The sequence below is a fragment of the Triticum aestivum genome, chromosome 7B (genome assembly GCF_018294505.1).
Source record: "Triticum aestivum cultivar Chinese Spring chromosome 7B, IWGSC CS RefSeq v2.1, whole genome shotgun sequence".
Classification (NCBI taxonomy): domain Eukaryota; kingdom Viridiplantae; phylum Streptophyta; class Magnoliopsida; order Poales; family Poaceae; genus Triticum; species Triticum aestivum.
Window position 1 is genome coordinate 484,292,223 of NC_057813.1, and position 10,952 is coordinate 484,303,174.

Genomic DNA, 10,952 nt, shown 5'->3' on the forward strand with positions numbered 1-10,952 from the left:
CTGGAAACCACCATCTTGCAGCAAACAGGAGGGAGTAGAGTAACATAAGGTAAAGTAGTAGTAGGGTTATCAACCTCGGCCGGAGATCCTTTCTCGACTCCCTGCGAGAAAGAAATCCCAGAGCCATACTATCCAGTTATCATCACAATCAAATCCTCATCACCATCCAGTTCTCATCACAAGTATCCAGTTCTAGTTGTATCGATCGGGATACAACTCCAAGTGTCCGTTACCGTAGGACAGGCTATCGATAGATGTTTTCTTCCCTGCAGGGGTGCACCAACTTACCCACCACGCTCGCTTAACTCCGGCCGGACACACTTTCCAGGGTCATGCCCGGCCTCGGCCAAACAATACGCCGCAACCCGACCTAGGCTTAATAGAGAGGCCAGCACGCCGGACTAAACCTATGCCCCCAGGGGTCATGGGCCATCTCCCCGGGAACTCCTGCACGTTGTGAGGGTGGCCGGTGAGCAAACCTAGCTACCTCCTTCAACAAGGCAGGCGCTTACGCAGTCCAACCCGGCGCGCGCCGCTCAGTCGCTAACGTCTACTAAGCTTCGGCTGATGTATATGACGCAGAACGCCCATACTATGCCCACGTGATGGTTAGTGCTATCAGGCCAGAGGCCCCTCAGATCAAATATCCAAATCGTAGTGGATTAGGAACGCACGGTAACAAGCAGAGACTCATGAAAGATGTGACCCTGTTGCCCCGTCTCGAGGACTTGCGGCAAGGGCTAAGAATGCCCGGCCACGCCTCGTAATTATCTCACGGGCACCTTCCAGGTCAACCCGACTCCTCATCACTCGCAATTATGCTCGCGCGGGCACCCCTCAGGGTCGACCCATCTTTATTAACATGGTTCAGTGTAAAGTCATAGTAACCATAGTAACCGTGTGTCCAAACATCAAGGGGAAAACTCGAGGAATCACCCCCGGTGAATTTCACTCGATGTAATCATCAAGGTGAACGTAAGAGGAATCACCCCCGAGGTTCACACTTGAGGGGTTGCACGATAGAGTCGTATCGGAAGTGGTTAAGGCGGAATCACCCTCGATGACCACGACCAAATAGCTACACCACCGGGTTAACATCAGAAGTGCTGTAGAGGTCTCACCCTAAGCACACGATAGTAACCCAGCAGTGTCGAGCAACTAAGGGGAAAGTGACATGCGGTGCCGGGGCCTGGTCTTCAATCCCGTTGATCGGGTCTTCAATGATGAAGCAGGGGCAACAAGGACAAGGTGGGGGTCACTGATGGATCACTAACCAACCTATACTAAGTAGTTTAAGATAAGCAGGTAAGGTACAACAGTAGATACAAAAGCAGGCTATGCATCAGAATAGGAGCATACAATAACAGTAGAAAAATCTAATGCAAGCATGAGAGAAAGGAATGGGCGATATCGGGATGATCAAAGGGGGGGCTTGCCTGGTTGCTCTGGCAAGGAGGGTTGTCATCGACGTAGTCGATCACAGGGGCATCGGCATCGGTCTTGGGGTCTACCAGAGAGAAGAGGGGGAAGAAACAGTAAATATAAAGCAAACATGGCATCACAAAGCATAACGTGGCAATATGTTGTGCCGCGTGTGACCTAACGTATGGCTACATGATATAGGGGAAGGGGGAATTCAACCGGGAATGTATTCCCGATTCCGGGCCTATGTCAAACAGATGACATGAGGGGGAATGTTTCATGTTCAGATATTTAGAGGCTTCTGACAGGTAAACGGACCGCATATTAGGATTCGTCTCATTTTTCTGGGCGTTTTTCATATATAAACTTTTACGATCCGAGCTACGGTTTAAAACTTACGGATTTTCAAAGTTTAAACCAATTTTTGAATTATTTTAAAAGCAGAAAAGGTTTATTGTGTCAGCAGTGACGTCAGCACTGCATCAGCTCTGCTGACCAGTCAAACTGACAGGTGGGACCCACCTGTCAGCCTCTCTGTCTAACAGAGGCTTAACTAAACTAACAGGGTTAGTTAGGGCGCGTGGGCCCCAGCAGTCAGTGACTAGTTAGTACTAACTAACTAACTAATTTAACTAATGTTTTAATTAATCATTTTTATTTAGAAAAACGTTTATTTAACAAAATATGCGATGGGGCGCGCGTGTCAGAGACACTGTGTGCCCAGTCAGCACAGTTGACCACGGTCAACGTGGTCAACTGGGGCCAGGGGGCCCATGGGCAGTGACCCAGGGTCTTGGCCCAGGTGTGCCACATCGGCGGCGTCGGGGTTTCGCCGCCGGCGACCAAAACAGTGGCGGGGCTCGCCGGACTTCGCCGGGAATCGCGCACAGGGGGTCATTTGGCCCGGGACTTGGCGCGTTCGAATGAGGAGATGAAGCCGCGTCGCATGGTGTGGTCGGTTGGACGCTGGGGTGACCGGAACTGCGTCGGCGACGAGTGGAGGCGGCGGTGGGGTTCGGGACCTCGTCGGGATCGGCGTTGCAGTGCGTGTTTTGGCGAACGAAGGAGCTGGGCGAGGTCTACGGCGCTCCAGGAGCTCGTCGGAGCTACTAGCTCGAGCGGAGGAGCTTGGTGGCGAGCCCTACGACGGCAATGGCGGACGGCGGAGCTCGGCTTGCGGGCAAGCTAGCTACGGTGGAGGCGGAGACGCGCGAGGAGAGGGAAAAGGGGGCCGGAGCTCACCTTGGGGGCACACGGTGGCCCGTTGGGTGACTAGGAGCAGCAGTGGTGTGGATTCGGGGCGGCGGCGTTCGTCGGAGCCGAGGGCGAAGGCGAGGTCGTGGCGGTGCGGCGGGGCCGTCCCTGTCCGTGCGGCTCGGCGGGGCCGATGTGGAGGTCGAGGCAGCGCCAGGGGGCACGTCGGAGAGGGCCGGTGACAGCGGTGGCCGCGGGATCAACCGACGCACGACGACGGTGGCGCTCGGGAGGAGTGAGCGCGTGAGGGAGAGGGGAAAGGTGGATCTGGGGGAGGAGAGGCACAAGTGGGAGTGGGGAGCTGACGAGGCCAGGAGGCTCGGCCTTATCCCCTCGGCGCGAGCAGCGGGGTGGCGAGGCGGTCGGGCGGCGACCGCGCGGGCGCGCGCCTCGGTCGGGTGAACAGGGGAAGGGGACGACCGCGGGGAGGAGTGGGCTGGGCTGTGCACTATAGCAATGGGCTACAAGTGCACAGTAGTAGCTAGGCCCTTTTCTATTTCCTTTTTTTTAAATTTACAGAGAGAGAAAGGGAATTATTTGGCCAACTATTTCACTTAGCAAAAATTTGGGAGGTGTCCCATTAAATCCCTGGTGATCATAGACAGTGCCACAATTATTTTGGAGACCAGAAGAATTCATTTGGAATTTTTCAAAAATAGGATAGCATTTAAAAATGCTGAATTGGTGCTGTTATAATTGCTAATGTTCATCTTTGCACCAAAGTGATGTTGTGTTCCTTAACAAATATTTGTTATGGAAATTTTGACAGATGATGAACATTTTTCCGGCAACTTTTGATCAACTTCAGACTTCACTTGAATTTGAATTGACTGGAATTTCAAATGGGATATTGGACAAAGGTGATTAAGTACTGTTTGGGTAAATAATTAGCTTAATTATAGAGGCTACTGTAGCATGATACTGGGGGTGTTACAGTGCTTGATAGTGATGGCGTCACCGAGGGCTTGAAGAGCCGCTCCTCGAAGACGCTGGGCTCCTGAGGTAGCTGCCTGGATGCCCTTTTGGTGATGTCATTAGCCTCTTGATTGGTGCCGCGAGGCACATGCTGCAACTCCAGCCCCCAAAACTGCTTCTCCATCCTGCGGACCTCCGCGAGGTAGGCTTCCATGTGCTCGTCCTTCGGTTCGTATACTTTGTTGGAGAAGTTGACGAGGAGCTGCGAATCACCCTTGATGGTGAGGCACTTCACCCCCAGGGCGACAGCAGCCTTCAGGCCTACTATCAGGCCCTCGTATTCTGCTATGTTGTTGGAGACCTTTTCCCCGTGCTGGAAATAGAGTTGCACGGCGTAGTAGAGCTTGTCTTGAGTGCGAGATACGAGCTCCGCACTAGCCCCTGCGCCATGCCGGGAGAACGCCCCGTCGAAGTACATGACCCATCCGTCCGGTGCCTCGCTCCTTGGGGAGAGTGATCGATCATCGCCAGCCTCGAGGCCTGGCGCCTCTGCCCATTCCGCCACGAAGTCCGCTAGCACGGCCCCCTTGATGACTCTGGTTGTGCTGAACTCTATCTGAAACGCTTGCAGCTCGATGTTCCACTCAGCGACTCTTCCAGCTGAGTTGGGGCTCCTGAGCACCCTTTCCAAGGGGTATGCTGAGACGACCTTGATGGGATGGCCTTGGAAATAGTGCCGCAGCTTGCGCGAGGCCACCAATAGCGCGAGGAGGAGTTTCTGAGGCATGGGGTACCACGCCCTTGTGTCCCGTAACACCGTGCTGACGAAGTATACCGGGTGCTCGACAAGGTTGGGAGTGCTGGCGCCGCTAGCGTCCTCCGGAGGCCGGGGCGCCTCCTGAGACAACGGAGCCCCCAGCGACTGGTCGCTTGGAGGAGGGGCCTCCTCTGTTCCGGGTGCACTTCCCTGCTGTGGCTGGTCCTTCTCGGCTGCAGCCGCGGTCTTTGTGAGGCCCTCTTGGCCCTGCTTTGCTTTAACCCGGACGGTTGCTGCGGCCCTGGTCCTATGCTCCTCCCTAACAGCCACCAGGGCTGCGCTGGCAGAGTAGGGGGTGGCCGCAAGGTAGAGCACCAGGGGCTCCTGAGGACGTGGAGCCACCATCACTGGGGGGCTGGTCAAGTACCTCTTGACATCCTGGAACGCCTTGTCGGCCTCTTCAGTCCATTCAAAGGGGCCCTTCTTCTTCATCAGCTTGAATAAGGGCAACGCTCATTCCCCTAGCTTGGAGATGAAACGCCCTAGTGCGGTCACACGCCCGGTGAGCTTTTGCATCTCCCTGAGGGTCTTTGGCGGGCTCATGTCCTCGACTGCTTTTACCTTTTCTGGGTTGGCCTTGATGCCCCGGTGGGATACGAGGAAACCCAGGAGCTTGCCCGAGGGGACTCCAAACACACACTTCTCCGAGTTGAGCCGCAGGTCCACTTTGTTTAGGCTCGCGAAGGTTTCCTCCAAGTCCTGTATCAGGGTTTTTGCCTCCCGGGACTTCACCACAATGTCATCAACGTAAGCCTCGGCATTCCGCCCGAGTTGTCGACCCAAGGCGATGTGCATCAGCCGCTGAAAGGTCGCACCGGCATTGCGCAGCCCAAATGGCATGCATGTATAGCAGTACACTCTGCACGGGGTCAGGAAGGCCGTCTTTTCTACATCTTCCACTGCCATCTTGATCTGGTGTTAGCCGGAGAAGGCATCCAGGAAGCACAACAAGTCGCACTCAGCAGTGGAGTCGACGATCTGGTCGATGCGAGGGAGTGGGAACAGATCCTGGGGGCAGGCTTTGTTGAGGTTGGTGAAGTCGACACACATGCGTTCCTTTCCCCCCTTCTTTGGCACGACAACCGGGTTAGCCAACCAATCTGGGTAACAGACCTTGCGAATGACCCCCGCCGCCTCCAACTTGCGGGTCTCTTGGATGATGAAAGCTTGCTTCTTAGTGGACTGCCGCCTCGCCTTCTGCTTCACGGGGCGCATGTTGGGGCACACGTTGAGGTGATGCTCAATTACGCCCCTCGGGACCCCTGCCAGCTGATCAGGTTCCCACGCGAATACCTTCTTATTCGCGCGTAGGAACTTCACCAAGGCCTCCTCCTGTTCGGACTCAAGGTTGGCGCCTATGGTGAAGGTGGCGCTGGTAGGTCCGTCTTCGTTGACCAGTACCTGCTTGGTTTCCGCCTTGTCCTGAGTCAATAGCTGCTTCTTCTTGGCCGGTGCAGCCCCCTTGGGTTCGGGGGCGTCTGAGACGGCGGGCTGTGCCACCGCCGCGGCCTTGAAGGCAAGCTTGAGCGCTTGCAACGCATCCCCGGTATCTCCAGACATGGTGAGGACGCCGTTGCTCCCGGGCATCTTCATGAGGTTGTACGCTGGGTGAGTTGTAGCCATGAACCGGGCTAGTGCCGGGTAGCCAAGGATGGCGTTGTGTGGGAGGCCGATGGGGGCGATGTCGAAGTCGATTAGCTCCGTGCGGAAGTTGTCGTAGGTGCCGAAGGTCACCGGAAGGCGGATTTGCCCCAGGGAGCCGGTGGAGCTGCCTCCGACGCCCAAGAAGGGCCTCCTAGGTTGTAGCCGCTCCAGCGGTACGTGGAGAAGGCTGAAGGCCTCCACTGAGAGCACGCTGAGGCCAGCACCGCCGTCGATGAGGGTCCTGGTGACGGCCACCTGACAGATGGTGGGGGTGCATAGCATTGGGAGCGTGTCCGAGCAGGACGAGTTGGAGGGGTGATCATCCGAGCTGAAGGCCAGATCGGCTTTAGGCGCCGCCCAGCCCGGAGGCGCCCCACGCGGTGCGGAAGCGGCACCGATCTAGCGGACGAATGACTTGATGTGGCGGCCTAAAGGTGGTACCTGCGAGCCGCCTAGGAGAGCTGCGACGACCAGGTGCGCCGGTGCAGCGTACTGGGCGAGGAAGAGGCCGCGCAGCTCCCCCCAGGAGGCCACGGAAGCCGTCGGCAGGTGGAGCAGCCACATGCGTGGGACGCCAGTGAGGGCCATGGGAAACCAGTTGGCCATGACCCTGTCGTCGCCCCCAGCCTTGAGGACGGGCTCCTCGTATGCCAGCAGGAAAGCCAGCGGATCGGCTGTCCCGTTGTAGCGCGGTGGCATCTCCGGCTTGAATTTGTTCGGCCATTGCACCTGTCGCAAGGCGGGGCCCAAGGCTCGGAGCCCCCTGGCCCCCATGCTGGCGCCGGCGACCGGAGCGGGCGGCGCGTTGCCCATCATGAGGGCGAGTCGCGGTGTTGGCGGAGTGCGGGTTGGTGGAAGGGAAAGCTCCGGCGCACCCCTACCTGGCGCGCCAAATGTCAGATTTCGGGTTCCGACAGACCCTCAAGGTTTGAACTCTGGGGTGCGCACGGAGATCACACCCACTGCCTACCCGTGTCTCATCGCCTCGCAAGGATCTAAACTACACGAAGAACAACACAAAGGACACAAGGTTTATACTGGTTCGGGCCACCATTGTGGTGTAACACCCTACTCCAGTGTGTGGTGTGTGGATTGCCTCTCGGGCTGATGATGAATAGTACAAGGGAGAACAGCCTCGCGAGGGTCTATTCTTGGCTGGTGCGATGAACTGCTAGGGGGAGTTCCGTTGCTTCTCTCTCTCTCTCTCTCTATCTTTCTATCCTTGTTCTTTCGATGCCTCTACCCTTTGGGTGGCTAGTCCTATTTATAGGCGGAGGCCCTGGGCCTCTTCCCAAATATTGAGCGGGAAGGGGGCCAACAGTTGGCCATTTTGAAGGGGAACATCTAGTACACTTATCCTGACTAAAGTTGGTCCTCGCCTGCCAAAGACCCTGACGATGACGCCGGCTTGGGCTCCACGATGACCTCCATTCTGCCGTCTTGGTCTTGTTGCACCGAAATGGTTGCCTTTGCTTGATACCCTTGCATGCGCTTGTCCCCTTTGCACCAAAGAGGAAACAAGGACTATGCGCAGGCCGGCGCCCGCCTGGTGCCCGCCTGGCCTTGGTCGTTATGGCTTGCGTCATGGGCACCTCGTGAGGTACCCTGCCTTGATCTCTCCGCCTCCTCGCGAGCTAGCCTAACGAGGTTGTGTCTGAGGAAGCCTCTTGTTGTCAGCCCTGCGAGGCTTGGCCCCTCGCGAGGGTCTTGAGCATGTGTTGATGAAGATGGGCCGTACTGGGCCACTCCTTAAGCTATGCCGCAGGCCGCAGGCAGGCAAGTCTGGGTACCCCCGTTCCCAGAACGCTGACATCAGGGTTTTTCTTTTTGGGAATGAGAGCTATGAAAGCAGAGTTCGCAGGTTCCTGGGAAATCTTCTCATTGTAGAAATCATCAACAAACTTGTATATATATTCTTTGATAATGTGCCAACACTTTTTCATGAAGATACCATTAAAACCATCAGGCCCAGGATCTTTGTCATTAGGCATATATTTAATGATGCTATTAATTTCCTCCTTAGTGAAGATGTTGTCCATAGATTCATCAATCTATGTCAAAGCAAGATGATCAATATTGATGAGTTTATTTGTGTTCTCAGTTATACCAATCCTCTCCTTAAAAGATTGCCAAATAATAGCTGCCTTTTGATCATGATCATATACTTCAATGTTGTCAGCGTTTTTGAGGAAAGTGATGTAATTGTGTCTAAAAACCTGAGTAGCAATAGCATGGAAGAATTTGGTGTTTTCATCTCCAAGATTTGCCCATCTTATGTTTGCTCTAATCCTCCAATATTTCCTTTTTGCCTCCAACAGTTTGTTGGTGTGAGTGATAAGTGCTTTCCTGAAATTCCTCTCAGTTCTTGAAAGTTGTCTCTGGTCCTCAATCCCATCAATCAGCTTAACATAGAAGCATCAATTTTCAATAGTTCTCTTTAGCTGTGAAATTTTTTTGCTCCATGATTTTAGTCCTTTTCTAACAGCTTTAAATTTTGCCACTAGGTTTTTAGCAGAATCAACATAGTGCATGCTATTGTGCCAGTACTTCTCCACAGTATCAATAAAACCCTCAAACTCTGTCCAAAATTCTTCAAACCTGGAGATATTGCTTTTAGGGATGTTGCTATCAATTTGTACTTTGATGGGAACATGATCTGGGGAGATTTTTGCCATAGGGAAAGCCAAAAGTGTTTGGATGATCATTTATCCAATCAGAACTGGTGAATATCCAATCCAATTTCTCAAGTAGGGGGCATTCTTGCATATTGCTCCATGTAAATGATCTGCCATTGAGTGGGATTTCCATCAGGTCCAGATTAATGATAATAGAGTTAAAAGTCATCATGCTGTTATGATAACCTCCCACTTTGTTCCTATTTTTAGGAGCCCTAATGAAATTAAAGTCACCAAGGAGCATCCAATATTTACATGCTGATATATTCAAACCTGTCATCCATGTGGTGAATTCCAGTTTCCGCTCTTCTGAATTTGGGCCATATACATTTGTGAAGTACCACTTGGCATTGTCCATAGTTGATATAAATTCAATGGTGATACGAAAGTAATTCATAGAGATAACTCTACTTGAGAAATGGTTGTTGTTCCAGATAGTAATAGTGCCACCAGATGATCCAACTGATGGATAGTATGCATATTGATTGAATCTTTTTGGGCAGAATTTTTTTAAGTAAGCCATGTCAAAATGTTCCCGTTTGGTCTCCTGAAGAGCTATAATGCTGCAGGTACTTTCCTCAATCTTCATTCTGATGTCATCCCATCTTTTTTGAGAGTTAATTCCTCTAACATTCCAACATAGTATATTCCAGTTTCTATTCATTGAAAACTATTGTTGATGAACTAGAGTTCATACCAGGACTAGCTTGGTATGATGAGGAAATTCTCTTTGGCAGCATTGTGATTGTGCTGCAATCTTGATCATTGTAGTACCCGAACATGTGTGCAACATTTGATGACATAATGATCATATGATAAACAAAACAAATCCTGCAGCAATAACTGAAAGCAAAATACCAAGAGTGCCATAGTAGCTCATTATTACAACCCAGCTCTAGCATAGATGCTCGCAGGCATCTCAAATACAGGTAAATGATAGCAAGAAAACGATGAAAAGGTTCTAAAATGCATAAACCAGAAGTTTTCCAGAGCCATTTCTTGATGGGATATCTATTCATCAGAGCTGTCGTATGTGAGAACCTTGGAGCTCACATCCTTGTGAGACATCTTGCAAGGTCCAGTGCCAATCGCCTGTAGGGTGCTGATTGGAATTTCAGGAGGGGGTGGGGCCTGTTTGTCAATGATGATGGCATCAAATTTGGGCCCCAAGTTGACAGAAACTTCAGACTTCTTCTTGCTATTGGCTTGTTTGCTGCATTCTCTTTTCTCAACTAGGTTTGCAGCAACTGCTTCCTTGGTTTTGAAACCCATAGTGAGTTTGGCAATCCTGTTGCTCCTTCTGCAAAAAGCTTCATCAACAATGGCATTCTTCTTCCTCTTGTTAGAAACTTTGGCTGGCTTACTGGTGGCTGCATAGGTGTCTGCTGTGATCTCAACAATACTTGCAGAACTAGACTATTGTTTTATCTGCGTAGGGTTTGAGGTCTGAAACTGCACTTCTGTCTGGCCCCATTGGAGCCCTCAATGTCCATGATGTGACAAGCTGCATTGACAATGTTGGCCTCACCAATTTTTGGGATGATCTTATCATTGTAGGCAGCAAGATTACCAATCAATTGCTGCAGAGCAGAGATGTGTTCAGTATTGCCTTCAATAGTGATACTGTTCTGCGTTTGAGATTCCTCACTGGCTGCTGCATTGTCATTATAGTTCATGCTGGCGTTTTGAGGAGAGAAAACATGGCTGTCTGCCATAGGAACAGGGATGAAATCCTCTTCAACTGAGGGAATGTTTTGCACCACTTCTACAGTGGCAGCATCAACTTGAACATCTGCATCAGCACTCACATTGAGATTCAGATCCTTAATCACAAGAGCAGGAGCATATTTAGCAGCATTATGGGGAGCCTCATTGACAGCAGCAGGAGCATTATCAGGTAAATTTTCATTAATAGCAACCTGAAATTGTTCCTAGATTTCTGCCACATTGAAATAGCCCTCAGCAGCATGAACATCCTCATATGGGGCACCCAGGTTCTCATTGTGGGGGTTAACAACTACTTGTTCCATTGGAATGTTGCCAAGTACCTCATCATGCCAAAAACCACCATGTACATGGGGCAGAGGGTGGGGGTTTCCTCCATCAGAGGTAGAGGATCTTCATCCCCTCCCTATTGCCCAATGACTTCTCTTGACAGAATGTAAGTTGGGCATGTCCATGAATCTCCATAGCCAATATCATCTATATTACGCAGCACCACAATG